This window comes from Amphiura filiformis, chromosome 6 (assembly GCF_039555335.1).
Source record: "Amphiura filiformis chromosome 6, Afil_fr2py, whole genome shotgun sequence".
NCBI lineage: Eukaryota > Metazoa > Echinodermata > Ophiuroidea > Amphilepidida > Amphiuridae > Amphiura > Amphiura filiformis.
The window spans coordinates 47,667,209-47,691,341 of record NC_092633.1 but is presented as its reverse complement, the minus strand read 5'-3'; the positions used below and the strand labels follow the sequence as shown (position 1 = coordinate 47,691,341).

Below are 24,133 nucleotides of genomic sequence, written 5' to 3'. Positions count from 1 at the left end.
CACATTTTCTTTTTGGCAAATTAAAGACGTAATTCGGTGACAGCCAAACCTCGGTATCATCAGAACTCAGTTTTGCAAGCAACTGAACAGAACAAATTGCAGAAGTTTCAAAACACGTGTTGACAAGCTGAAGCAGCTGTACGCGATTGTTTTGATTGTCGTTAAGCGAAATGCGTATCATTGTCACATGTGTAATGCGTACGCGTAAACTTAAATCATTGTTTCACGCGCATACCGCGCCCTAGCGTCGACGCGCTTGACGTTGCGAGCTCACATGCGTGTATTGGACAACACGAAATCAATGCAATTCAGGCTGCAAAATGAACAAAACAAAACATCGCATGTTGACCTTAATTTGTGTTATCCGTGCTTCTGCAAAATAAAAAATATAACGTGTTGTGTTTGTTTCTTTGTTTGTTTGTGTGTCAACATGGGTAGGCCTATGTTAAAAGGGTATTGGTGTTACGAGTTGCATTTTTTATACTTTTTAAAATTTTGTATTGTTTAGAGATTTCCCTACCTAAATTAAAATTTTGTGCGTGAGTGATTGTTTTTGTGTATCCTGGATGTCCATCCTTGATCCTCATTTCTTTACACTACACTAGTCAATGTTAGCATCTGCAATTCTATACTATAGCGCAGTCACATCCTTGATCTTCAAAACTTCATTTGAGCAAGTCACATCCTTGATCTTCAAAACTTTATTTGAGCCAAGTCACAGCCTTGATCCTCATTTCTTTATACTACACTAGTCAATGTTAGCACCCGCAATTCTATACTATTATATAGCACAGTCACATCCTTGATCTTCAAAACTTGATTTGAGCCAAGTCACAAAGTCACATCCTTGATCCTCGTTTCTTTATACTACACTAGTCAATGGTAGCATCTGCAATTCTATACTATAGGGCAGTTTCATCATTGATCTTCAAAACTTGATTTGAGCCAAGTCACATCCTTGATCTTCATTTCTTTATATACTTAGCACCTGTAATTCTATACTATACCGCGACCACATCCTTGATCTTCAAAACTTGATTTGAGCAAAGTCACAGCCTTGATCCTCATTTCTTAGTCAATGTTATCATCTGCGATTTTCATACCGGGGTTGGCCCACTATACATCCTTGATCCTCATATTTTTATTTGAGGCCCGTGACATCCTTGATCCTCATTTCTTTACACTACACTAGCCGATGTTTGCTATCTACTGAAGATAGCTCGAACCAAGTAAATCGGTTGCATTTAAGGTTTCGCGCAAGATTTGAAAAGACGACCAGTTTACCTTGTGACTGTGACACTGAATTTGGTAAACTTACGCGAACCGGACGTGCAACCCGTGATTTGGTGTAGTTCCTAAAAATGAAAAGACTAGAATCTCATCAGCACAATTTGAATAAAGTTAGTTGTATAAGATTCACCAAGAGCATAAAGTGTTGCACAATAATTTGGCTACAATTATAGAAGGTTTGAAAGAAAAGTGAGCAAGCATTCTGACACAGTCAACGCTAAACTATTATAAGTAAGCTAAAATCGGTGTTTCATATGTCTACGGCCATACCACGTTGAATACACCGGTTCTCGTCCGAACTCCGAAGTTAAGCAACGTCGGGCCCGGTTAGTACTTGGATGGGAGACCGCTTGGGAATACCGGGTGCTGTAGACTTTTGCATTCAAATTCTTCTTTTTTATTTTTGCTCGTGTTTATGTTTGTTTCCTCTGTCGCCTGTGATGTAATTTTTTCTCTCTACAAAGCGACTTTGTTCAAAATATGATATTTTTCTCAATTTCTGGAGCGTACATCTAGTGGACAACAATTCAAAAGTAGCTATCCAAACGCCACCACATAGCACTAACATTGAGTCGATCGTGGTCAGCTGCTGAATGGGAGACCAACAACTTTTGTGTAATTCATATTATGATATGAGGTAAAACAAATAGGCCTAAGCGCTGTACTGTTGCCTAGCTATCGTAAAAATGCCAAAAAATACAGCTGTGAATCGCGAAATTCAATCAAAGTAACATATTCGCAGCTGAAACTTTATGATAATTTGCAATCATAATCAATACAACCAAATCATCATACTGATACTTACTGCTTTTATGGAGTAGGTCTACGGCGCGGTAGGAAGACCGACAGCAGCACGGATCTCGGCATTTGCAAGTAGATATTCCACCTTATCACAAAATAGAATGATAGACACATTTTCTTTTGGCAAATTAAAGACGTAATTCGGTGACAGCCAAACCTCGGTATCATCAGAACTCAGTTTTGCAAGCAACTGAACAGAACAAATTGCAGAAGTTTCAAAACACGTGTTGACAAGCTGAAGCAGCTGTACGCGATTGTTTTGATTGTCGTTAAGCGAAATGCGTATCATTGTCACATGTGTAATGCGTACGCGTAAACTTAAATCATTGTTTCACGCGCATACCGCGCCCTAGCGTCGACGCGCTTGACGTTGCGAGCTCACATGCGTGTATTGGACAACACGAAATCAATGCAATTCAGGCTGCAAAATGAACAAAACAAAACATCGCATGTTGACCTTAATTTGTGTTATCCGTGCTTCTGCAAAATAAAAAATATAACGTGTTGTGTTTGTTTCTTTGTTTGTTTGTGTGTCAACATGGGTAGGCCTATGTTAAAAGGGTATTGGTGTTACGAGTTGCATTTTTTATACTTTTTAAAATTTTGTATTGTTTAGAGATTTCCCTACCTAAATTAAAATTTTGTGCGTGAGTGATTGTTTTTGTGTATCCTGGATGTCCATCCTTGATCCTCATTTCTTTACACTACACTAGTCAATGTTAGCATCTGCAATTCTATACTATAGCGCAGTCACATCCTTGATCTTCAAAACTTCATTTGAGCAAGTCACATCCTTGATCTTCAAAACTTTATTTGAGCCAAGTCACAGCCTTGATCCTCATTTCTTTATACTACACTAGTCAATGTTAGCACCCGCAATTCTATACTATTATATAGCACAGTCACATCCTTGATCTTCAAAACTTGATTTGAGCCAAGTCACAAAGTCACATCCTTGATCCTCGTTTCTTTATACTACACTAGTCAATGGTAGCATCTGCAATTTATACTATAGGGCAGTTTCATCATTGATCTTCAAAACTTGATTTGAGCCAAGTCACATCCTTGATCTTCATTTCTTTATATACTTAGCACCTGTAATTCTATACTATACCGCGACCACATCCTTGATCTTCAAAACTTGATTTGAGCAAAGTCACAGCCTTGATCCTCATTTCTTAGTCAATGTTATCATCTGCGATTTCATACCGGGGGTTGGCCCACTATACATCCTTGATCCTCATATTTTTATTTGAGGCCCGTGACATCCTTGATCCTCATTTCTTTACACTACACTAGCCGATGTTTGCTATCTACTGAAGATAGCTCGAACCAAGTAAATCGGTTGCATTTAAGGTTTCGCGCAAGATTTGAAAAAGACGACCAGTTTACCTTGTGACTGTGACACTGAATTTGGTAAACTTACGCGAACCGGACGTGCAACCCGTGATTTGGTGTAGTTCCTAAAATGAAAAGACTAGAATCTCATCAGCACAATTTGAATAAAAAGTTAGTTGTATAAGATTCACCAAGAGCATAAAGTGTTGCACAATAATTTGGCTACAATTATAGAAGGTTTGAAAGAAAAGTGAGCAAGCATTCTGACACAGTCAACGCTAAACTATTATAAGTAAGCTAAAATCGGTGTTTCATATGTCTACGGCCATACCACGTTGAATACACCGGTTCTCGTCCGAACTCCGAAGTTAAGCAACGTCGGGCCCGGTTAGTACTTGGATGGGAGACCGCTTGGGAATACCGGGTGCTGTAGACTTTTGCATTCAAATTCTTCTTTTTATTTTTGCTCGTGTTTATGTTTGTTTCCTCTGTCGCCTGTGATGTAATTTTTCTCTCTACAAAGCGACTTTGTTCAAAATATGATAGTTTTTCTCGATTTCTGGAGCGTACATCTAGTGTACAACAATTCAAAAATAGCTATCCAAACGCCACCACATAGCACTAACATTGAGTCGATCGTGGTCAGCTGCTGAATGGGAGACCAACAACTTTTTGTGTAATTCATATTATGATATGAGGTAAAACAAATAGGCCTAAGCGCTGTACTGTTGCCTAGCTATCGTAAAAATGCCAAAAATACAGCTGTGAATCGCGAAATTCAATCAAAGTAACATATTCGCAGCTGAAACTTTATGATAATTTGCAATCATAATCAATACAACCAAATCATCATACTGATACTTACTGCTTTTATGGAGTAGGTCTACGGCGCGGTAGGAAGACCGACAGCAGCACGGATCTCGGGCATTTGCAAGTAGATATTCCACCTTATCACAAAATAGAATGATAGACACATTTTCTTTTTGGCAAATTAAAGACGTAATTCGGTGACAGCCAAACCTCGGTATCATCAGAACTCAGTTTTGCAAGCAACTGAACAGAACAAATTGCAGAAGTTTCAAAACACGTGTTGACAAGCTGAAGCAGCTGTACGCGATTGTTTTGATTGTCGTTAAGCGAAATGCGTATCATTGTCACATGTGTAATGCGTACGCGTAAACTTAAATCATTGTTTCACGCGCATACCGCGCCCTAGCGTCGACGCGCTTGACGTTGCGAGCTCACATGCGTGTATTGGACAACACGAAATCAATGCAATTCAGGCTGCAAAATGAACAAAACAAAACATCGCATGTTGACCTTAATTTGTGTTATCCGTGCTTCTGCAAAATAAAAAATATAACGTGTTGTGTTTGTTTCTTTGTTTGTTTGTGTGTCAACATGGGTAGGCCTATGTTATAAGGGTATTGGTGTTACGAGTTGCATTTTTATACTTTTTAAAATTTTGTATTGTTTAGAGATTTCCCTACCTAAATTAAAATTTTGTGCGTGAGTGATTGTTTTTGTGTATCCTGGATGTCCATCCTTGATCCTCATTTCTTTACACTACACTAGTCAATGTTAGCATCTGCAATTCTATACTATAGCGCAGTCACATCCTTGATCTTCAAAACTTCATTTGAGCAAGTCACATCCTTGATCTTCAAAACTTTATTTGAGCCAAGTCACAGCCTTGATCCTCATTTCTTTATACTACACTAGTCAATGTTAGCACCCGCAATTCTATACTATTATATAGCACAGTCACATCCTTGATCTTCAAAACTTGATTTGAGCCAAGTCACAAAGTCACATCCTTGATCCTCGTTTCTTTATACTACACTAGTCAATGGTAGCATCTGCAATTCTATACTATAGGGCAGTTTCATCATTGATCTTCAAAACTTGATTTGAGCCAAGTCACATCCTTGATCTTCATTTCTTTATATACTTAGCACCTGTAATTCTATACTATACCTCTACCACATCCTTGATCTTCAAAACTTGATTTGAGCAAAGTCACAGCCTTGATCCTCATTTCTTAGTCAATGCATAAAAATACAACGTGGGGCTCTGATTTGAGCCAAAATTCTTCTTTTTTAGTTATAATTTTTTAGCACTTTGTTCAAAATAGGGGGTTATCTAGAATTCTAGCTATCCAAACGCCACCACATATATATCGTGGTCAGCTGCTGAATGGGAGACCAACAACTTTTTGTGGTAATCTTTAGGCCTAAGCGCTGTACTGTTGCCTTCAGCTATTGTAAAAATGCCAAAAGTATCAATTTCATAAGGGCATTGACAGTCAACGCTAAACTAATATAAAGTAAGCTAAAATCGGTGTTTCATATGTCTACGGCCATACCACGTTATTACACCGGTTCTCGTCGAAAGTGGTGACTTAAAAATTTCTTTGCTATCCAAACGCCACCACATAGCTAACATTGAGTCTGCCGTAATAATCCTGAGGTAAAACATTTCTTTCGTAAAAAATCGAAATGTTACAATCATCTTTTAATCAATACAACTCATCATACTGATACGCGATTTTATCACATTTTCTTTTTGGCAATAAAAATTTTGATCGGCTCCACACTTTCAAAACACGTTTGACACTGAAGCAGCTGTATTTTGATTGTCCGAAATTGATCCTCATATTTTTTGGACAACACGAAATCAATGCAATTGCAAAATGAACATTTGAGGCCCAGTGACATCCTTGATCCTCATCACATTCTTGATCCTCATTTCTTTATACTACACTAGTCACCCCGCACTATATTTATATAGCACAGTCAGATTTGACCACAAAGTCACATCCTTGATCCTGAATGGTAGCATCTGCAATTCTATACTATAGGGCAGTTTCAATTGATCTTCAAAACTTGATGATCTTCATTTCTTTATATACTTAGCACCTGTAATTCTATACTATACCGCGACCACATCCTTGATCTTCAAAACTTGATTTGAGCAAAGTCACAGCCTTGATCCTCATTTCTTAGTCAATGTTATCATCTGCGATTTCATACCGGGGGTTGGCCCACTATACATCCTTGATCCTCATATTTTTATTTGAGGCCCGTGACATCCTTGATCCTCATTTCTTTACACTACACTAGCCGATGTTTGCTATCTACTGAGCAAGACACAGCCTTATTTGAGCCAAGAAGATAGCTCGAACCAAGTAAATCGGTGGCATTAAAGGTGTCGCGCAAGATGTGAAAAGACGACCAGTTTACCTTGTGACTGTGACACTGAATTTGGTAAACTTACGCGAACCGGACGTGCAACCCGTGATTTGGTGTAGTTCCTAAAAATGAAAAGACTAGAATCTCATCAGCACAATTTGAATAAAGTTAGTTGTATAAGATTCACCAAGAGCATAAAGTGTTGCACAATAATTTGGCTACAATTATAGAAGGTTTGAAAGAAAAGTGAGCAAGCATTCTGACACAGTCAACGCTAAACTATTATAAGTAAGCTAAAATCGGTGTTTCATATGTCTACGGCCATACCACGTTGAATACACCGGTTCTCGTCCGAACTCCGAAGTTAAGCAACGTCGGGCCCGGTTAGTACTTGGATGGGAGACCGCTTGGGAATACCGGGTGCTGTAGACTTTTGCATTCAAATTCTTCTTTTTTATTTTTGTTTGTGTTTATGTTTGTTTCCTCTGTCGCCTGTGATGTAATTTTTCTCTCTACAAAGCGACTTTGTTCAAAATATGATATTTTTCTCAATTTCTGGAGCGTACATCTAGTGTACAACAATTCAAAATAGCTATCCAAACGCGCACCACATAGCACTAACATTGAGTCGATCGTGGTCAGCTGCTGAATGGGAGACCAACAACTTTTTGTGTAATTCATATTATGATATGAGGTAAAACAAATAGGCCTAAGCGCTGTACTGTTGCCTAGCTATCGTAAAAAATGCCAAAAATACAGCTGTGAATCGCGAAATTCAATCAAAGTAACATATTCGCAGCTGAAACTTTATGATAATTTGCAATCATAATCAATACAACCAAATCATCATACTGATACTTACTGCTTTTATGGAGTAGGTCTACGGCGCGGTAGGAAGACCGACAGCAGCACGGATCTCGGGCATTTGCAAGTAGATATTCCACCTTATCACAAAATAGAATGATAGACACATTTTCTTTTTTGCAAATTAAAGACGTAATTCGGTGACAGCCAAACCTCGGTATCATCAGAACTCAGTTTTGCAAGCAACTGAACAGAACAAATTGCAGAAGTTTCAAAACACGTGTTGACAAGCTGAAGCAGCTGTACGCGATTGTTTTGATTGTCGTTAAGCGAAATGCGTATCATTGTCACATGTGTAATGCGTACGCGTAAACTTAAATCATTGTTTCACGCGCATACCGCGCCCTAGCGTCGACGCGCTTGACGTTGCGAGCTCACATGCGTGTATTGGACAACACGAAATCAATGCAATTCAGGCTGCAAAATGAACAAAACAAAACATCGCATGTTGACCTTAATTTGTGTTATCCGTGCTTCTGCAAAATAAAAAATATAACGTGTTGTGTTTGTTTCTTTGTTTGTTTGTGTGTCAACATGGGTAGGCCTATGTTAAAAGGGTATTGGTGTTACGAGTTGCATTTTTTATACTTTTTAAAATTTTGTATTGTTTAGAGATTTCCCTACCTAAATTAAAATTTTGTGCGTGAGTGATTGTTTTTGTGTATCCTGGATGTCCATCCTTGATCCTCATTTCTTTACACTACACTAGTCAATGTTAGCATCTGCAATTCTATACTATAGCGCAGTCACATCCTTGATCTTCAAAACTTCATTTGAGCAAGTCACATCCTTGATCTTCAAAACTTTATTTGAGCCAAGTCACAGCCTTGATCCTCATTTCTTTATACTACACTAGTCAATGTTAGCACCCGCAATTCTATACTATTATATAGCACAGTCACATCCTTGATCTTCAAAACTTGATTTGAGCCAAGTCACAAAGTCACATCCTTGATCCTCGTTTCTTTATACTACACTAGTCAATGGTAGCATCTGCAATTCTATACTATAGGGCAGTTTCATCATTGATCTTCAAAACTTGATTTGAGCCAAGTCACATCCTTGATCTTCATTTCTTTATATACTTAGCACCTGTAATTCTATACTATACCGCGACCACATCCTTGATCTTCAAAACTTGATTTGAGCAAAGTCACAGCCTTGATCCTCATTTCTTAGTCAATGTTATCATCTGCGATTTCATACCGGGGGTTGGCCCACTATACATCCTTGATCCTCATATTTTTATTTGAGGCCCGTGACATCCTTGATCCTCATTTCTTTACACTACACTAGCCGATGTTTGCTATCTACTGAAGATAGCTCGAACCAAGTAAATCGGTTGCATTTAAGGTTTCGCGCAAGATTTGAAAAGACGACCAGTTTACCTTGTGACTGTGACACTGAATTTGGTAAACTTACGCGAACCGGACGTGCAACCCGTGATTTGGTGTAGTTCCTAAAAATGAAAAGACTAGAATCTCATCAGCACAATTTGAATAAAGTTAGTTGTATAAGATTCACCAAGAGCATAAAGTGTTGCACAATAATTTGGCTACAATTATAGAAGGTTTGAAAGAAAAGTGAGCAAGCATTCTGACACAGTCAACGCTAAACTATTATAAGTAAGCTAAAATCGGTGTTTCATATGTCTACGGCCATACCACGTTGAATACACCGGTTCTCGTCCGAACTCCGAAGTTAAGCAACGTCGGGCCCGGTTAGTACTTGGATGGGAGACCGCTTGGGAATACCGGGTGCTGTAGACTTTTGCATTCAAATTCTTCTTTTTTATTTTTGCTCGTGTTTATGTTTGTTTCCTCTGTCGCCTGTGATGTAATTTTTCTCTCTACAAAGCGACTTTGTTCAAAATATGATATTGTTTCTCAATTTCTGGAGCGTACATCTAGTGTACAACAATTCAAAAATAGCTATCCAAACGCCACCACATAGCACTAACATTGAGTCGATCGTGGTCAGCTGCTGAATGGGAGACCAACAACTTTTTGTGTAATTCATATTATGATATGAGGTAAAACAAATAGGCCTAAGCGCTGTACTGTTGCCTAGCTATCGTAAAAATGCCAAAAAATACAGCTGTGAATCGCGAAATTCAATCAAAGTAACATATTCGCAGCTGAAACTTTATGATAATTTGCAATCATAATCAATACAACCAAATCATCATACTGATACTTACTGCTTTTATGGAGTAGGTCTACGGCGCGGTAGGAAGACCGACAGCAGCACGGATCTCGGGCATTTGCAAGTAGATATTCCACCTTATCACAAAATAGAATGATAGACACATTTTCTTTTTGGCAAATTAAAGACGTAATTCGGTGACAGCCAAACCTCGGTATCATCAGAACTCAGTTTTGCAAGCAACTGAACAGAACAAATTGCAGAAGTTTCAAAACACGTGTTGACAAGCTGAAGCAGCTGTACGCGATTGTTTTGATTGTCGTTAAGCGAAATGCGTATCATTGTCACATGTGTAATGCGTACGCGTAAACTTAAATCATTGTTTCACGCGCATACCGCGCCCTAGCGTCGACGCGCTTGACGTTGCGAGCTCACATGCGTGTATTGGACAACACGAAATCAATGCAATTCAGGCTGCAAAATGAACAAAACAAAACATCGCATGTTGACCTTAATTTGTGTTATCCGTGCTTCTGCAAAATAAAAAATATAACGTGTTGTGTTTGTTTCTTTGTTTGTTTGTGTGTCAACATGGGTAGGCCTATGTTAAAAGGGTATTGGTGTTACGAGTTGCATTTTTTATACTTTTTAAAATTTTGTATTGTTTAGAGATTTCCCTACCTAAATTAAAATTTTGTGCGTGAGTGATTGTTTTTGTGTATCCTGGATGTCCATCCTTGATCCTCATTTCTTTACACTACACTAGTCAATGTTAGCATCTGCAATTCTATACTATAGCGCAGTCACATCCTTGATCTTCAAAACTTCATTTGAGCAAGTCACATCCTTGATCTTCAAAACTTTATTTGAGCCAAGTCACAGCCTTGATCCTCATTTCTTTATACTACACTAGTCAATGTTAGCACCCGCAATTCTATACTATTATATAGCACAGTCACATCCTTGATCTTCAAAACTTGATTTGAGCCAAGTCACAAAGTCACATCCTTGATCCTCGTTTCTTTATACTACACTAGTCAATGGTAGCATCTGCAATTCTATACTATAGGGCAGTTTCATCATTGATCTTCAAAACTTGATTTGAGCCAAGTCACATCCTTGATCTTCATTTCTTTATATACTTAGCACCTGTAATTCTATACTATACCGCGACCACATCCTTGATCTTCAAAACTTGATTTGAGCAAAGTCACAGCCTTGATCCTCATTTCTTAGTCAATGTTATCATCTGCGATTTCATACCGGGGGTTGGCCCACTATACATCCTTGATCCTCATATTTTTATTTGAGGCCCGTGACATCCTTGATCCTCATTTCTTTACACTACACTAGCCGATGTTTGCTATCTACTGAAGATAGCTCGAACCAAATAAATCGGTTGCATTTAAGGTTTCGCGCAAGATTTGAAAAAGACGACCAGTTTACCTTGTGACTGTGACACTGAATTTGGTAAACTTACGCGAACCGGACGTGCAACCCGTGATTTGGTGTAGTTCCTAAAAATGAAAAGACTAGAATCTCATCAGCACAATTTGAATAAAGTTAGTTGTATAAGATTCACCAAGAGCATAAAGTGTTGCACAATAATTTGGCTACAATTATAGAAGGTTTGAAAGAAAAGTGAGCAAGCATTCTGACACAGTCAACGCTAAACTATTATAAGTAAGCTAAAATCGGTGTTTCATATGTCTACGGCCATACCACGTTGAATACACCGGTTCTCGTCCGAACTCCGAAGTTAAGCAACGTCGGGCCCGGTTAGTACTTGGATGGGAGACCGCTTGGGAATACCGGGTGCTGTAGACTTTTGCATTCAAATTCTTCTTTTTTATTTTTGCTCGTGTTTATGTTTGTTTCCTCTGTCGCCTGTGATGTAATTTTTCTCTCTACAAAGCGACTTTGTTCAAAATATGATATTTTTTCTCAATTTCTGGAGCGTACATCTAGTGTACAACAATTCAAAAATAGCTATCCAAACGCCACCACATAGCACTAACATTGAGTCGATCGTGGTCAGCTGCTGAATGGGAGACCAACAACTTTTTGTGTAATTCATATTATGATATGAGGTAAAACAAATAGGCCTAAGCGCTGTACTGTTGCCTAGCTATCGTAAAAATGCCAAAAATACAGCTGTGAATCGCGAAATTCAATCAAAGTAACATATTCGCAGCTGAAACTTTATGATAATTTGCAATCATAATCAATACAACCAAATCATCATACTGATACTTACTGCTTTTATGGAGTAGGTCTACGGCGCGGTAGGAAGACCGACAGCAGCACGGATCTCGGGCATTTGCAAGTAGATATTCCACCTTATCACAAAATAGAATGATAGACACATTTTCTTTTTGGCAAATTAAAGACGTAATTCGGTGACAGCCAAACCTCGGTATCATCAGAACTCAGTTTTGCAAGCAACTGAACAGAACAAATTGCAGAAGTTTCAACACGTGTTGACAAGCTGAAGCAGCTGTACGCGATTGTTTTGATTGTCGTTAAGCGAAATGCGTATCATTGTCACATGTGTAATGCGTACGCGTAAACTTAAATCATTGTTTCACGCGCATACCGCGCCCTAGCGTCGACGCGCTTGACGTTGCGAGCTCACATGCGTGTATTGGACAACACGAAATCAATGCAATTCAGGCTGCAAAATGAACAAAACAAAACATCGCATGTTGACCTTAATTTGTGTTATCCGTGCTTCTGCAAAATAAAAAATATAACGTGTTGTGTTTGTTTCTTTGTTTGTTTGTGTGTCAACATGGGTAGGCCTATGTTAAAAGGGTATTGGTGTTACGAGTTGCATTTTTTATACTTTTTAAAATTTTGTATTGTTTAGAGATTTCCCTACCTAAATTAAAATTTTGTGCGTGAGTGATTGTTTTTGTGTATCCTGGATGTCCATCCTTGATCCTCATTTCTTTACACTACACTAGTCAATGAGCATCTGCAATTCTATACTATAGCGCAGTCACATCCTTGATCTTCAAAACTTCATTTGAGCAAGTCACATCCTTGATCTTCAAAACTTTATTTGAGCCAAGTCACAGCCTTGATCCTCATTTCTTTATACTACACTAGTCAATGTTAGCACCCGCAATTCTATACTATTATATAGCACAGTCACATCCTTGATCTTCAAAACTTGATTTGAGCCAAGTCACAAAGTCACATCCTTGATCCTCGTTTCTTTATACTACACTAGTCAATGGTAGCATCTGCAATTCTATACTATAGGGCAGTTTCATCATTGATCTTCAAAACTTGATTTGAGCCAAGTCACATCCTTGATCTTCATTTCTTTATATACTTAGCACCTGTAATTCTATACTATACCGCGACAACATCCTTGATCTTCAAAACTTGATTTGAGCAAAGTCACAGCCTTGATCCTCATTTCTTAGTCAATGTTATCATCTGCGATTTCATACCGGGGTTGGCATCCTTGATCCTCCTTATTTTTATTTGAGGCCCGTACTAAATTTGATCCTCATAGATTTTTCAGACCAAAAAATGAGGTCCGTGACATCCTTGATCCTCATTTCTTTACACTACACTAGTCAATGTTAGCATCTGCAATTCTATACTATAGCGCAGTCACATCCTTGATCTTCAAAACTTCATTTGAGCAAGTCACATCCTTGATCTTCAAAACTTTATTTGAGCCAAGTCACAGCCTTGATCCTCATTTCTTTATACTACACTAGTCAATGTTAGCACCCGCAATTCTATACTATTATATAGCACAGTCACATCCTTGATCTTCAAAACTTGATTTGAGCCAAGTCACAAAGTCACATCCTTGATCCTCGTTTCTTTATACTACACTAGTCAATGGTAGCATCTGCAATTCTATACTATAGGGCAGTTTCATCATTGATCTTCAAAACTTGATTTGAGCCAAGTCACATCCTTGATCTTCATTTCTTTATATACTTAGCACCTGTAATTCTATACTATACCGCGACCACATCCTTGATCTAAATGCGTATCATTATACGAATGGATCCCCCTTCAAAAAACTTGATTTGAGCAAAGTCACAGCCTTGATCCTCATTTCTTAGTCAATGTTATCATCTGCGATTTCATACCGGGGGTTGGCCCACTATACATCCTTGATCCTCATATTTTTATTTGAGGCCCGTGACATCCTTGATCCTCATTTCTTTACACTACACTAGCCGATGTTTGCTATCTACTGAAGATAGCTCGAACCAAGTAAATCGGTTGCATTTAAGGTTTCGCGCAAGATTTGAAAAGACGACCAGTTTACCTTGTGACTGTGACACTGAATTTGGTAAACTTACGCGAACCGGACGTGCAACCCGTGTAATTTGGTGTAGTTCCTAAAAATGAAAAGACTAGAATCTCATCAGCACAATTTGAATAAAGTTAGTTGTATAAGATTCACCAAGAGCATAAAGTGTTGCACAATAATTTGGCTACAATTATAGAAGGTTTGAAAGAAAAGTGAGCAAGCATTCTGACACAGTCAACGCTAAACTATTATAAGTTAGCTAAAATCGGTGTTTCATATGTCTACGGCCATACCACGTTGAATACACCGGTTCTCGTCCGAACTCCGAAGTTAAGCAACGTCGGGCCCGGTTAGTACTTGGATGGGAGACCGCTTGGGAATACCGGGTGCTGTAGACTTTTGCATTCAAATTCTTCTTTTTTATTTTTGCTCGTGTTTATGTTTGTTTCCTCTGTCGCCTGTGATGTAATTTTTCTCTCTACAAAGCGACTTTGTTCAAAATATGATATTTTTCTCAATTTCTGGAGCGTACATCTAGTGTACAACAATTCAAAAATAGCTATCCAAACGCCACCACATAGCACTAACATTGAGTCGATCGTGGTCAGCTGCTGAATGGGAGACCAACAACTTTTTGTGTAATTCATATTATGATATGAGGTAAAACAAATAGGCCTAAGCGCTGTACTGTTGCCTAGCTATCGTAAAAATGCCAAAAAATACAGCTGTGAATCGCGAAATTCAATCAAAGTAACATATTCGCAGCTGAAACTTTATGATAATTTGCAATCATAATCAATACAACCAAATCATCATACTGATACTTACTGCTTTTATGGAGTAGGTCTACGGCGCGGTAGGAAGACCGACAGCAGCACGGATCTCGGGCATTTGCAAGTAGATATTCCACCTTATCACAAAATAGAATGATAGACACATTTTCTTAAAAAAAAAAAAAAGAAAAAATTCGGTGACAGCCAAACCTCGGTATCATCAGAACTCAGTTTTGCAAGCAACTGAACAGAACAAATTGCAGAAGTTTCAAAACACGTGTTGACAAGCTGAAGCAGCTGTACGCGATTGTTTTGATTGTCGTTAAGCGAAATGCGTATCATTGTCACATGTGTAATGCGTACGCGTAAACTTAAATCATTGTTTCACGCGCATACCGCGCCCTAGCGTCGACGCGCTTGACGTTGCGAGCTCACATGCGTGTATTGGACAACACGAAATCAATGCAATTCAGGCTGCAAAATGAACAAAACAAAACATCGCATGTTGACCTTAATTTGTGTTATCCGTGCTTCTGCAAAATAAAAAATATAACGTGTTGTGTTTGTTTCTTTGTTTGTTTGTGTGTCAACATGGGTAGGCCTATGTTAAAAGGGTATTGGTGTTACGAGTTGCATTTTTTATACTTTTTAAAATTTTGTATTGTTTAGAGATTTCCCTACCTAAATTAAAATTTTGTGCGTGAGTGATTGTTTTTGTGTATCCTGGATGTCCATCCTTGATCCTCATTTCTTTACACTACACTAGTCAATGTTAGCATCTGCAATTCTATACTATAGCGCAGTCACATCCTTGATCTTCAAAACTTCATTTGAGCAAGTCACATCCTTGATCTTCAAAACTTTATTTGAGCCAAGTCACAGCCTTGATCCTCATTTCTTTATACTACACTAGTCAATGTTAGCACCCGCAATTCTATACTATTATATAGCACAGTCACATCCTTGATCTTCAAAACTTGATTTGAGCCAAGTCACAAAGTCACATCCTTGATCCTCGTTTCTTTATACTACACTAGTCAATGGTAGCATCTGCAATTCTATACTATAGGGCAGTTTCATCATTGATCTTCAAAACTTGATTTGAGCCAAGTCACATCCTTGATCTTCATTTCTTTATATACTTAGCACCTGTAATTCTATACTATACCGCGACCACATCCTTGATCTTCAAAACTTGATTTGAGCAAAGTCACAGCCTTGATCCTCATTTCTTAGTCAATGTTATCATCTGCGATTTCATACCGGGGTTGGCCCACTATACATCCTTGATCCTCATATTTTTTTATTTGAGGCCCGTGACATCCTTGATCCTCATTTCTTTACACTACACTAGCCGATGTTTGCTATCTACTGAAGATAGCTCGAACCAAGTAAATCGGTTGCATTTAAGGTTTCGCGCAAGATTTGAAAAAGACGACCAGTTTACCTTGTGACTGTGACACTGAATTTGGTAAACTTGTCGTCTTTTCAAATCTTGCGCGAAACCTTAAATGCAACCCGTGATTTGGTGTAGTTCCTAAAAATGAAAAGACTAGAATCTCATCAGCACAATTTGAATAAAGTTAGTTGTATAAGATTCACCAAGAGCATAAAGTGTTGCACAATAATTTGGCTACAATTATAGAAGGTTTGAAAGAAAAGTGAGCAAGCATTCTGACACAGTCAACGCTAAACTATTATAAGTAAGCTAAAATCGGTGTTTCATATGTCTACGGCCATACCACGTTGAATACACCGGTTCTCGTCCGAACTCCGAAGTTAAGCAACGTCGGGCCCGGTTAGTACTTGGATGGGAGACCGCTTGGGAATACCGGGTGCTGTAGACTTTTGCATTCAAATTCTTCTTTTTTATTTTTGCTCGTGTTTATGTTTGTTTCCTCTGTCGCCTGTGATGTAATTTTTCTCTCTACAAAGCGACTTTGTTCAAAATATGATATTTTTCTCAATTTCTGGAGCGTACATCTAGTGTACAACAATTCAAAAATAGCTATCCAAACGCCACCACATAGCACTAACATTGAGTCGATCGTGGTCAGCTGCTGAATGGGAGACCAACAACTTTTTGTGTAATTCATATTATGATATGAGGTAAAACAAATAGGCCTAAGCGCTGTACTGTTGCCTAGCTAGCGTAAAAAATGCCAAAAAATACAGCTGTGAATCGCGAAATTCAATCAAAGTAACATATTCGCAGCTGAAACTTTATGATAATTTGCAATCATAATCAATACAACCAAATCATCATACTGATACTTACTGCTTTTATGGAGTAGGTCTACGGCGCGGTAGGAAGACCGACAGCAGCACGGATCTCGGGCATTTGCAAGTAGATATTCCACCTTATCACAAAATAGAATGATAGACACATTTTCTTTTTGGCAAATTAAAGACGTAATTCGGTGACAGCCAAACCTCGGTATCATCAGAACTCAGTTTTGCAAGCAACTGAACAGAACAAATTGCAGAAGTTTCAAAACACGTGTTGACAAGCTGAAGCAGCTGTACGCGATTGTTTTGATTGTCGTTAAGCGAAATGCGTATCATTGTCACATGTGTAATGCGTACGCGTAAACTTAAATCATTGTTTCACGCGCATACCGCGCCCTAGCGTCGACGCGCTTGACGTTGCGAGCTCACATGCGTGTATTGGACAACACGAAATCAATGCAATTCAGGCTGCAAAATGAACAAAACAAAACATCGCATGTTGACCTTAATTTGTGTTATCCGTGCTTCTGCAAAATAAAAAATATAACGTGTTGTGTTTGTTTCTTTGTTTGTTTGTGTGTCAACATGGGTAGGCCTATGTTAAAAGGGTATTGGTGTTACGAGTTGCTTTTTTATACTTTTTAAAATTTTGTATTGTTTAGAGATTTCCCTACCTAAATTAAAATTTTGTGCGTGAGTGATTGTTTTTGTGTATCCTGGATGTCCATCCTTGATCCTCATTTCTTTACACTACACTAGTCAATGTTAGCATCTGCAATTCTATACTATAGCGCAGTCACATCCTTGATCTTCAAAACTTCATTTGAGCAAGTCACATCCTTGATCTTCAAAACTTTATTTGAGCCAAGTCACAGCCTTGATCCTCATTTCTTTATACTACACTAGTCAATGTTAGCACCCGCAATTCTATACTATTATATAGCACAGTCACATCCTTGATCTTCAAAACTTGATTTGAGCCAAGTCACAAAGTCACATCCTTGATCCTCGTTTCTTTATACTACACTAGTCAATGGTAGCATCTGCAATTCTATACTATAGGGCAGTTTCATCATTGATCTTCAAAACTTGATTTGAGCCAAGTCACATCCTTGATCTTCATTTCTTTATATACTTAGCACCTGTAATTCTATACTATACCGCGACCACATCCTTGATCTTCAAAACTTGATTTGAGCAAAGTCACAGCCTTGATCCTCATTTCTTAGTCAATGTTATCATCTGCGATTTCATACCGGGGGTTGGCCCACTATACATCCTTGATCCTCATATTTTTATTTGAGGCCCGTGACATCCTTGATCCTCATTTCTTTACACTACACTAGCCGATGTTTGCTATCTACTGAAGATAGCTCGAACCAAGTAAATCGGTTGCATTTAAGGTTTCGCGCAAGATTTGAAAAGACGACCAGTTTACCTTGTGACTGTGACACTGAATTTGGTAAACTTACGCGAACCGGACGTGCAACCCGTGATTTGGTGTAGTTCCTAAAAATGAAAAGACTAGAATCTCATCAGCACAATTTGAATAAAGTTAGTTGTATAAGATTCACCAAGAGCATAAAGTGTTGCACAATAATTTGGCTACAATTATAGAAGGTTTGAAAGAAAAGTGAGCAAGCATTCTGACACAGTCAACGCTAAACTATTATAAGTAAGCTAAAATCGGTGTTTCATATGTCTACGGCCATACCACGTTGAATACACCGGTTCTCGTCCGAACTCCGAAGTTAAGCAACGTCGGGCCCGGTTAGTACTTGGATGGGAGACCGCTTGGGAATACCGGGTGCTGTAGACTTTTGCATTCAAATTCTTCTTTTTTATTTTTGCTCGTGTTTATGTTTGTTTCCTCTGTCGCCTGTGATGTAATTTTTCTCTCTACAAAGCGACTTTGTTCAAAATATGATATTTTCTCTCAATTTCTGGAGCGTACATCTAGTGTACAACAATTCAAAAATAGCTATCCAAACGCCACCACATAGCACTAACATTGAGTCGATCGTGGTCAGCTGCTGAATGGGAGACCAACAACTTTTTGTGTAATTCATATTATGATATGAGGTAAAACAAATAGGCCTAAGCGCTGTACTGTTGCCTAGCTATAGAAAAAATGCCAAAAAATACAGCTGTGAATCGCGAAATTCAATCAAAGTAACATATTCGCAGCTGAAACTTTATGATAATTTGCAATCATAATCAATACAACCAAATCATCATACTGATACTTACTGCTTTTATGGAGTAGGTCTACGGCGCGGTAGGAAGACCGACAGCAGCACGGATCTCGGGCATTTGCAAGTAGATATTCCACCTTATCACAAAATAGAATGATAGACACATTTTCTTTTGGCAAATTAAAGACGTAATTCGGTGACAGCCAAACCTCGGTATCATCAGAACTCAGTTTTGCAAGCAACTGAACAGAACAAATTGCAGAAGTTTCAAAACACGTGTTGACAAGCTGAAGCAGCTGTACGCGATTGTTTTGATTGTCGTTAAGCGAAATGCGTATCATTGTCACATGTGTAATGCGTACGCGTAAACTTAAATCATTGTTTCACGCGCATACCGCGCCCTAGCGTCGACGCGCTTGACGTTGCGAGCTCACATGCGTGTATTGGACAACACGAAATCAATGCAATTCAGGCTGCAAAATGAACAAAACAAAACATCGCATGTTGACCTTAATTTGTGTTATCCGTGCTTCTGCAAAATAAAAAATATAACGTGTTGTGTTTGTTTCTTTGTTTGTTTGTGTGTCAACATGGGTAGGCCTATGTTAAAAGGGTATTGGTGTTACGAGTTGCATTTTTTATACTTTTTAAAATTTTGTATTGTTTAGAGATTTCCCTACCTAAATTAAAATTTTGTGCGTGAGTGATTGTTTTTGTGTATCCTGGATGTCCATCCTTGATCCTCATTTCTTTACACTACACTAGTCAATGTTAGCATCTGCAATTCTATACTATAGCGCAGTCACATCCTTGATCTTCAAAACTTCATTTGAGCAAGTCACATCCTTGATCTTCAAAACTTTATTTGAGCCAAGTCACAGCCTTGATCCTCATTTCTTTATACTACACTAGTCAATGTTAGCACCCGCAATTCTATACTATTATATAGCACAGTCACATCCTTGATCTTCAAAACTTGATTTGAGCCAAGTCACAAAGTCACATCCTTGATCCTCGTTTCTTTATACTACACTAGTCAATGGTAGCATCTGCAATTCTATACTATAGGGCAGTTTCATCATTGATCTTCAAAACTTGATTTGAGCCAAGTCACATCCTTGATCTTCATTTCTTTATATACTTAGCACCTGTAATTCTATACTATACCGCGACCACATCCTTGATCTTCAAAACTTGATTTGAGCAAAGTCACAGCCTTGATCCTCATTTCTTAGGGGGCTGGCATTTTCTTCGGAAGTGGGGGCCACAAAATACTGGGGGTCATATTTTCATAGGGGGTTATAATTTTTTAGCACCCAAAATAGGGGGTTATATCTATTATTAAGGGCTGGTGACTTAAAATTTTCGCGCGCTGCGGCGCATTATGTAACTTCGAAGTCGAAATGTGCGTACCTTGATCTATGCAAAATTTTTACACTTCCACGATTACAATAAAAATTTTATCGCGCTCACACACTTTCTTCACTTTTAAGTTTTGATTGCGCCCGCGCCTTAGTTCCGGCAATGAATCATTTTTCTTGAGTCTGTGTAGTTGGAAGGGGGGGGGGTCATAAAATTTTTCGACCCGCGATAGGGGGTCGTAAAAATTTGCCCGCGATTTCACCGACATATTTGTGACCCCCCTTCCGAAGAAAATGCCAGCCCCCTTAGTCAATGTTATCATCTGTGATTTCATACCGGGGGTTGGCCCACTATACATCCTTGATCCTCATATTTTTATTTGAGGCCCGTGACATCCTTGATCCTCATTTCTTTACACTACACTAGCCGATGTTTGATCTTGAAGATAGCTCGAACCAAGTAAATCGGTTGCATTTAAGGTTTCGCGCAAGATTTGAAAAGACGACCAGTTTACCTTGTGACTGTGACACTGAATTTGGTAAACTTACGCGAACCGGACGTGCAACCCGTCGTGATTTGGTGTAGTTCCTAAAAATGAAAAGACTAGAATCTCATCAGCACAATTTGAATAAAGTTAGTTGTATAAGATTCACCAAGAGCATAAAGTGTTGCACAATAATTTGGCTACAATTATAGAAGGTTTGAAAGAAAAGTGAGCAAGCATTCTGACACAGTCAACGCTAAACTATTATAAGTAAGCTAAAATCGGTGTTTCATATGTCTACGGCCATACCACGTTGAATACACCGGTTCTCGTCCGAACTCCGAAGTTAAGCAACGTCGGGCCCGGTTAGTACTTGGATGGGAGACCGCTTGGGAATACCGGGTGCTGTAGACTTTTGCATTCAAATTCTTCTTTTTATTTTTGCTCGTGTTTATGTTTGTTTCCTCTGTCGCCTGTGATGTAATTTTTCTCTCTACAAAGCGACTTTGTTCAAAATATGATATTTTTCTCAATTTCTGGAGCGTACATCTAGTGTACAACAATTCAATTATAGCTATCCAAACGCCACCACATAGCACTAACATTGAGTCGATCGTGGTCAGCTGCTGAATGGGAGACCAACAACTTTTGTGTAATTCATATTATGATATGAGGTAAAACAAATAGGCCTAAGCGCTGTACTGTTGCCTAGCTATCGTAAAAATGCCAAAAATACAGCTGTGAATCGCGAAATTCAATCAAAGTAACATATTCGCAGCTGAAACTTTATGATAATTTGCAATCATAATCAATACAACCAAATCATCATACTGATACTTACTGCTTTTATGGAGTAGGTCTACGGCGCGGTAGGAAGACCGACAGCAGCACGGATCTCGGCATTTGCAAGTAGATATTCCACCTTATCACAAAATAGAATGATAGACACATTTTCTTTTTGGCAAATTAAAGACGTAATTCGGTGACAGCCAAACCTCGGTATCATCAGAACTCAGTTTTGCAAGCAACTGAACAGAACAAATTGCAGAAGTTTCAAAACACGTGTTGACAAGCTGAAGCAGCTGTACGCGATTGTTTTGATTATCGTTAAGCGAAATGCGTATCATTGTCACATGTGTAATGCGTACGCGTAAACTTAAATCATTGTTTCACGCGCATACCGCGCCCCAGCGTCGACGCGCTTGACGTTGCGAGCTCACATGCGTGTATTGGACAACACGAAATCAATGCAATTCAGGCTGCAAAATGAACAAAACAAAACATCGCATGTTGACCTTAATTTGTGTTATCCGTGCTTCTGCAAAATAAAAAATATAACGTGTTGTGTTTGTTTCTTTGTTTGTTTGTGTGTCAACATGGGTAGGCCTATGTTAAAAGGGTATTGGTGTTACGAGTTGCATTTTTATACTTTTTAAAATTTTGTATTGTTTAGAGATTTCCCTACCTAAATTAAAATTTTGTGCGTGAGTGATTGTTTTTGTGTATCCTGGATGTCCATCCTTGATCCTCATTTCTTTACACTACACTAGTCAATGTTAGCATCTGCAATTCTATACTATAGCGCAGTCACATCCTTGATCTTCAAAACTTCATTTGAGCAAGTCACATCCTTGATCTTCAAAACTTTATTTGAGCCAAGTCACAGCCTTGATCCTCATTTCTTTATACTACACTAGTCAATGTTAGCACCCGCAATTCTATACTATTATATAGCACAGTCACATCCTTGATCTTCAAAACTTGATTTGAGCCAAGTCACAAAGTCACATCCTTGATCCTCGTTTCTTTATACTACACTAGTCAATGGTAGCATCTGCAATTCTATACTATAGGGCAGTTTCATCATTGATCTTCAAAACTTGATTTGAGCCAAGTCACATCCTTGATCTTCATTTCTTTATATACTTAGCACCTGTAATTCTATACTATACCGCGACCACATCCTTGATCTTCAAAACTTGATTTGAGCAAAGTCACAGCCTTGATCCTCATTTCTTAGTCAATGTTATCATCTGCGATTTCATACCGGGGGTTGGCCCACTATACATCCTTGATCCTCATATTTTTTTTGAGGCCCGTGACATCCTTGATCCTCATTTCTTTACACTACACTAGCCGATGTTTGCTATCTACTGAAGATAGCTCGAACCAAGTAAATCGGTTGCATTTAAGGTTTCGCGCAAGATTTGAAAAGACGACCAGTTTACCTTGTGACTGTGACACTGAATTTGGTAAACTTACGCGAACCGGACGTGCAACCCGTGATTTGGTGTAGTTCCTAAAAATGAAAAGACTAGAATCTCATCAGCACAATTTGAATAAAGTTAGTTGTATAAGATTCACCAAGAGCATAAAGTGTTGCACAATAATTTGGCTACAATTATAGAAGGTTTGAAAGAAAAGTGAGCAAGCATTCTGACACAGTCAACGCTAAACTATTATAAGTAAGCTAAAATCGGTGTTTCATATGTCTACGGCCATACCACGTTGAATACACCGGTTCTCGTCCGAACTCCGAAGTTAAGCAACGTCGGGCCCGGTTAGTACTTGGATGGGAGACCGCTTGGGAATACCGGGTGCTGTAGACTTTTGCATTCAAATTCTTCTTTTTATTTTTGCTCGTGTTTATGTTTGTTTCCTCTGTCGCCTGTGATGTAATTTTTCTCTCTACAAAGCGACTTTGTTCAAAATATGATATTTTTCTCAATTTCTGGAGCGTACATCTAGTGTACAACAATTCAAAAATAGCTATCCAAACGCCACCACATAGCACTAACATTGAGTCGATCGTGGTCAGCTGCTGAATGGGAGACCAACAACTTTCTATGTAATTCATATTATTATATGAGGTAAAACAAATAGGCCTAAGCGCTGTACTGTTGCCTAGCTATCGTAAAAATGCCAAAAATACAGCTGTGAATCGCGAAATTCAATCAAAGTAACATATTCGCAGCTGAAACTTTATGATAATTTGCAATCATAATCAATACAACCAAATCATCATACTGATACTTACTGCTTTTATGGAGTAGGTCTACGGCGCGGTAGGAAGACCGACAGCAGCACGGATCTCGGGCGTTTGCAAGTAGATATTCCACCTTATCACAAAATAGAATGATAGACACATTTTCTTTTTGGCAAATTAAAGACGT

The 24,133-nt window shown here is 38.6% G+C and overlaps 10 non-coding genes across 10 annotated transcripts; all 10 read left to right on the top strand.

Moving 5' to 3' along the window:
- Window positions 1-1,546: 1,546 nt before the first annotated feature.
- On the top strand, window positions 1,547-1,665 carry LOC140156098 (5S ribosomal RNA). Its single transcript, XR_011859465.1, has one exon. It is a non-coding gene; the product is annotated as a 5S ribosomal RNA (ribosomal RNA).
- Window positions 1,666-3,746: 2,081 nt separating this feature from the next.
- On the top strand, window positions 3,747-3,865 carry LOC140156097 (5S ribosomal RNA). The gene has a single exon (XR_011859464.1). It is a non-coding gene; the product is annotated as a 5S ribosomal RNA (ribosomal RNA).
- Window positions 3,866-6,933: 3,068 nt separating this feature from the next.
- Window positions 6,934-7,052, top strand: LOC140156096 (5S ribosomal RNA). The gene has a single exon (XR_011859463.1). It is a non-coding gene; the product is annotated as a 5S ribosomal RNA (ribosomal RNA).
- Window positions 7,053-9,134: 2,082 nt separating this feature from the next.
- LOC140156095 (5S ribosomal RNA) lies at window positions 9,135-9,253 on the top strand. The gene has a single exon (XR_011859462.1). It is a non-coding gene; the product is annotated as a 5S ribosomal RNA (ribosomal RNA).
- A 2,084-nt stretch (window positions 9,254-11,337) lies between these two features.
- On the top strand, window positions 11,338-11,456 carry LOC140156094 (5S ribosomal RNA). Its single transcript, XR_011859461.1, has one exon. It is a non-coding gene; the product is annotated as a 5S ribosomal RNA (ribosomal RNA).
- A 2,740-nt stretch (window positions 11,457-14,196) lies between these two features.
- On the top strand, window positions 14,197-14,315 carry LOC140156093 (5S ribosomal RNA). Its single transcript, XR_011859460.1, has one exon. It is a non-coding gene; the product is annotated as a 5S ribosomal RNA (ribosomal RNA).
- A 2,103-nt stretch (window positions 14,316-16,418) lies between these two features.
- Window positions 16,419-16,537, top strand: LOC140156092 (5S ribosomal RNA). The gene has a single exon (XR_011859459.1). It is a non-coding gene; the product is annotated as a 5S ribosomal RNA (ribosomal RNA).
- A 2,082-nt stretch (window positions 16,538-18,619) lies between these two features.
- Window positions 18,620-18,738, top strand: LOC140156091 (5S ribosomal RNA). Its single transcript, XR_011859458.1, has one exon. It is a non-coding gene; the product is annotated as a 5S ribosomal RNA (ribosomal RNA).
- A 2,517-nt stretch (window positions 18,739-21,255) lies between these two features.
- Window positions 21,256-21,374, top strand: LOC140156090 (5S ribosomal RNA). The gene has a single exon (XR_011859457.1). It is a non-coding gene; the product is annotated as a 5S ribosomal RNA (ribosomal RNA).
- A 2,076-nt stretch (window positions 21,375-23,450) lies between these two features.
- Window positions 23,451-23,569, top strand: LOC140156089 (5S ribosomal RNA). The gene has a single exon (XR_011859456.1). It is a non-coding gene; the product is annotated as a 5S ribosomal RNA (ribosomal RNA).
- Window positions 23,570-24,133: the final 564 nt, after the last annotated feature.